This window comes from Diaphorina citri, unplaced genomic scaffold, assembly GCF_000475195.1.
Source record: "Diaphorina citri unplaced genomic scaffold, Diaci psyllid genome assembly version 1.1 scaffold259, whole genome shotgun sequence".
NCBI classification, from domain to species: domain Eukaryota; kingdom Metazoa; phylum Arthropoda; class Insecta; order Hemiptera; family Psyllidae; genus Diaphorina; species Diaphorina citri.
Window position 1 is genome coordinate 164,661 of NW_007377696.1, and position 5,907 is coordinate 170,567.

Below are 5,907 nucleotides of genomic sequence, written 5' to 3' on the forward strand. Positions count from 1 at the left end.
TTCTAATGGGCAGTACTGCAGATTTTTTTTTACATAAAGCTAAATACCTTCAAAATCAAGCCCCCCCAAAAATTTAGGCAAGAACCGCCTATGCCTACGTATTATCGGATTAATAGACCCATCATTATGTTTAATTGAGTTGCATAATGACATCATCCCACAGCCAGATTAGGAGGTGTGAATATATTTTAATGAACTAGTTACTAGAGGATCTTATACATATGTACTTTAAGGGTTTTTTCTCATTTTGCCATAGCTCATAGCTACTAGAAATTCATATTATTGGAGAAGGTACCTATTAGTGACCTGTCTAGACTACAATAGAATTACGTGCCTCGCTAGTGAATCGTAGTCAAAGAAAACATCTTGCACGTGATTTTCATTCATTCTTCATTCATTCCTACGAGTATCGGTCTAGTAACAGTATAGTAACTCTCGTACTGTTTCTAATGGGTATGAGGTAATCTTGGTACTGATTTTTTTTTTTTTTTTAGAGATGAGGGTTTCACCGCCGTTTTTGTTTCGAAGCAATGAAAAATCCTTTCTAACTTAACTAATTCTTACTCTCAATTCCTAAAGATAAAGTAACCAAAGGAGATGTTCAAACCTGTTGCATAGTTTAATTAATTACCTTTCCCCTATGCATGAACTTTTGATGCACCCGTTACCTACAAACAGATCTCAACTTGTCCAAAATATTCTTTGCAAGAATCCTCGGGACATTGGTAACAAAACTCCACTTGTTAAAAATATAGAAAAAGGTAGGGAAAAAAGGTCAAAAAGACAATAAAAAGGAGTTGTTTAAACCTGTTAGATATACCAATTTAGATAAGACTATTATAATTATAATGTTATCTAATGTTATTGTTGGGATACCCAGGGTAACCCGTCTCATTGATATAACACCCCATTTACGAAGGGTGTCCAAAAAGTAGTCAAGGTATACGTATTGTTATACCGTCTACAATCTACACTAACTACTCTATTTCTATTGCATAAAAAATGATAAATAATAATTGGGAAGGCAGCTGACATTTTTTTCCTACACAGTCCGGTATTCGAACCCACAATCGAAGGCCCTCGATGTAAAGTCCCGCACTCCCTAGCTGCTCATATAACACCCCATTTACGAAGGGCGTCCAAAAAGTAGTCAAGGTATACGTATATTGTTATACCGTCTATAATCTACATTAACTACTCTATTTCTATTGCATAAAAAATGATAAATAATAATTGGGAAGGTAGGTGACATTTTTTTCCTACACAGTCCGGTATTCGAACCCACAATCGAAGGCCCTCGATGTAAAGTCCCGCACTCCCTAGCTGCTTGAGGTCCCAAAGCCCGCCAGCCGCCACTCACACTCAGACTGTCTGACAAACCGCGGTCTCACAGACCTATGTAGGCCTGTCAGACTGTCTTAACATGGGTGGCGGAAAAAGCTTCCTGCGGTATCTCAGACGAGACGATCTGACAGACCCAGGTCTCGAGCTTTTTCCGCCACATACGTTAAGACGGTCTGACAGACCTATATACATAGATGTTTATAAGGCCGCGGTCTGTCAGCCGGTGTGAGCGTGAGTGGCGGGCTGGCGGGCATAAGATGAATGCAAAACTGGACTAGAACAAAGCAAAAATAGCAGTAAAGGACTACCACGAAGGTGATACCTACAATAATTAATAATAATAATTGCTGACGTAATAACAACGTGTATTGCATGCACTCTGACTTAGACGTCATATGGGTATTTAATGGAGGTATAGGTCAGTTAGGAACTATCATCAGATGTGGTGTAGGTATGGAAAAAAAAGTGATAAGTGATTGAACTGATTAATAACATGGATGGACATCATGGATAAAGTGACTCAGCAATTTTTACTTTCTATCATTTTATTTATAGGTGTATTAGGTGTTGGTCGGCACTCTGACATGAAAATCAAGATTGTCATGTTCAGCAATTTATATTTTTGCTGATTCGAGACAGCCTGGAAAAGACAACAGCACGCGACACGACAGCCGATATGATGGTCACCCATAGTGATAATAACCACGCGCAACGTTGCTTAACTTTAGTGCCGATATGATGGTCACCCATAGTGATAATAACCTCGTGCAACGTTGCTTAACTTTAGTGGACATAAGGAATTGGTGCAAATTGCAAATAATATAATATTATAACATACCTACTTTAATTAAATTTCAGTAGTTCAGTACGTAAATTAAGGTTATTAAATAAATAAAACTAATAAAAGTCCCGTAGATAACCCGGATACCTAACCCCTTAACCATGTGACGAATTGGTGCAAATTGCAAATATAATATTATAACATACCTACTTTAATTAAACTTCAGTACGTAAATTAAGGTTATTAAATAAATAAAACTAATAAAAGTCCCGTAGATAACCCGGATACCTAACCCCTTAACCATGTGACAAACTTGAGCCAAATGAAAGCTGGCTTATTAGTTCAAAATTAATTAATTGGTAGTATTTAATAGCATAGCATATTTAATAGGTAGTATTTAATAGCAAAAAACGTTCCATAAACGTTTTCAATAATACGCAGTTTTTTCGACCAAAAAAAATCATCGAAACCTATCAATTAAAATTAAAAATAATTATTACTATCGCAATCAAACAACTTACCTTTCATGGGTGGGTAGAATAAAATCCAATTATTAATAATAAAATAATCACTCGATATTATATCAATTAAAATTACAAATAATTATTACTATCGCAATCAAACAACTTACCTTTCATGGGTGGGTAGAATAAAATCCAATTATTAATAATAAAATAATCACTCGAAATTTTCTGCAAAGGAAACGTAAAATAAAATAAAAACAAATTGAAAATTAAATAATAAACTGACGTAATACAATTAAAATTACAAATAATTATTACTATCGCAATCAAACTTACCTTTCATGGGTGGGTAGAATAAAATCCAATTATTAAAAATAAAATAATCACTCGAAATTTTCTGCAAAGGAAACGTAAAATAAAATAAAAACAAATTGAAAATTAAATAATAAACTGACGTAATAATTAATTAAATCGGAATCACTGGATTATTAGGATCAACAGACCGACCGGTTCGCACGCTTAGAGATAACTGAACTTTTTCTTCGCTCGATCGCTCTGGATGACTCATCCGATTCGGTGATTTTGGTACCCGAATCCTCGATTCCTATTGGTGGAATCGGAAGACAATCCGAAGAGCATAGACCTGATACCAACAAGTTAGAACTTGTCGATGTGCCCCGCTATAGTGGGGTGCTAGAGAGAATGAGCGGTGCGGTGCCATTGGCCCATTGATAGCGCAAGTGAGATTTCTAGAAGAATCTCGCGGTTCATTGAACAGCGGTTCTTAAGGTGTGTAGAAACATATAGTCGACCGGCCGTCGATTGACATCGAATATCTATGTTATCGAGGCAGTGTGGTGGACGTGTCAGTCGACATTGATCGACGGCCGGGCGACTATGTGTGGACACACCTTAACAATCTACCTGGCCGAATTAGTTAGGTAGGTCGACCGGCCGTCGATTGACATCGAATATCTATGTTATCGAGGCAGTGTGGACGTGTCAGTCGACATTGATCGACGGCCGGGCGACTATGTGTGGACACACCTTAACAATCTACCTGGCCGAATTAGTTAGGTAGGTATCAGATTAGGCTTACAAGTCGGAGGACCCGGGTTCGATTTCCGGCGGGGTCGAAGTTTTTTCAGTAGTAATTTTAATCGGGTCGTCAGCTCCCATGGCGTAGTGGTCACTGCGCTCGCCTTGCACGCGGGAGACCCGGGTTCGAGAAATTTGTATCATGCAAATAATTGATTCCGTGACTGGATGTTGCGGGGCCCACTCAGCCTTGTGAGGAAAATGAGTAGCTATGACATATAAATGCGCATAGCGACCGGTGCCAGCATGGTAGGTAAACATTGGATGTTGAGAATTATTAAGATATTGGGAAAAATACTACAATGCTGCAGTGAGCACCAAAATTGTGATATAATAACACAAACTGAATTTATTTATTTAATCGGCTAGGGAACCAATTTAAGAAGCGCTGCTTCTGTACACTTGTCAAACCTACTACCAGACTACCTTCTTGTGAACTCCAGGACTATAGAAAATTTCACACCAGTCTGTACCAAACGTCCTTGAACCTGTTTCTCCTTGAAAGGGGGGGGGGTTTCTTCTTCTGTGTCTTTTTGGATCACTGTGTTTATTTTGTTTTGATACCTAATGAAATTATTACTTATTACGGTTTCCTACCTACGTATTATCGGATTAATAGACCCATCATTATGTTTGAGTTGCATAATGACATCATCCCACAGCCAGATTAGGAGGTGTGAATATATTTTAATGAACTAGAGGATCTTATACATATGTACTTTAAGGGTTTTTTCTCATTTTGCCATAGCTCATAGCTACTAGAAATTCATATTATTGGAGAAGGTACCTATTAGTGACCTGTCTAGTCTACAATAGAATTACGTGCCTCGCTAGTGAATCGTAGTCAAAGAAAACATCTTGCACGAGTTGCACGTGATTTTCATTCATTCCTACGAGTATCGGTCTAGTAACAGTATAGTAACTCTCGTACTATTTCTAATGGGTATGAGGTAATCTTGGTACTGATTTTTTTTTTCTAAGATGAGTGTTTCACCGCCGTTTTTGTTTCGTAGCAATGAAACAACTGCTACATTAGACGCATGTGGTCTGTGTCGTAGCATGCCCCTATCTATAAAATAATAAATACCAATTTGGGAGTGTCAAAAATTGTATACGTTTCATACATTAGACCAAAAACATTTCAAGTCAAACCCCGTTCATGCGTTTTAGTTGTTGGTTACATGTTGAAATTCTAGATAAATGTATCTGTAATCATCCTAAACCTCCCTTTCAACAATAAAAAATTTTTTTGTCGATGGTGGGATTCGAACCCGGGACCTTCTGCATGGCAAGCAAGAGCATTACCACTAGGCTAACCGTGCCCGTGATACCTATTGAGGATGTGTTTCCATTAGGTACATCGACTGGAACTCGAATAGGTAATGCCCGCCATCACTCACATTCAGACGCCATGCGCCACCCGGCCTGGGAATTTAGACCACGCTACGCCACTGCACCCAGGTCTGAAAGTTGGAACGTGTGTGGCAGAAGAAGCTCGAGACCTAGGTCTGTTAGACCGTCTGAGGTCTGAGACGTAGGTCTCGAGATTTTTCCTGCTTTGGAGCACAAAAAAATTCAGCACTCAAGAGTTATACTGGTGCTTAGCAGTGTATTGTATTTTATGGGTGCTATGTAACGTACCTTGATAGTCTAAAAAGAAATACAAATGAACCTTCATTTAAGGAATAAAATCAAATTTCATCTCAAGGTCTGAGACGTAGGTCTCGAGATTTTTCCTGCTTTGGAGCACAAAAAAAATTCAGCACTCAAGAGTTATACTGGTGCTTAGCAGTGTATTGTATCTTATGGGTGCTATGTAACGTACCTTGATAGTCTAAAAAGAAATACAAATGAACCTTCATTTAAGGAATAAAATCAAATTTCATCTCAACTGAGACGACTCAGAACTTTAATCGAAAATACGGAAGTTTATGATTATTATGTATCTAAGTAGCTATTTCCATAAATTTAATACAAGTGCTTACACATGTGTGCTTTTGCTTTTGTAATTCGGTTCCTGATAAGAACGCTTTGTCCCGTGTTAAAACTGTACCGTTACATGATCGACACTCTTGTAGAGACTTTCCCAGTCCTTTGCTGGCAGTTTGAAACGCTCGAGCGTGAATCATTGGAAAAATAAAAACATAATTATATCGACTGTTAATAATAAATAAGGCACTTGAGTGGAAGGTAGGCGATGTTAACGCCGGAGGCTATCGA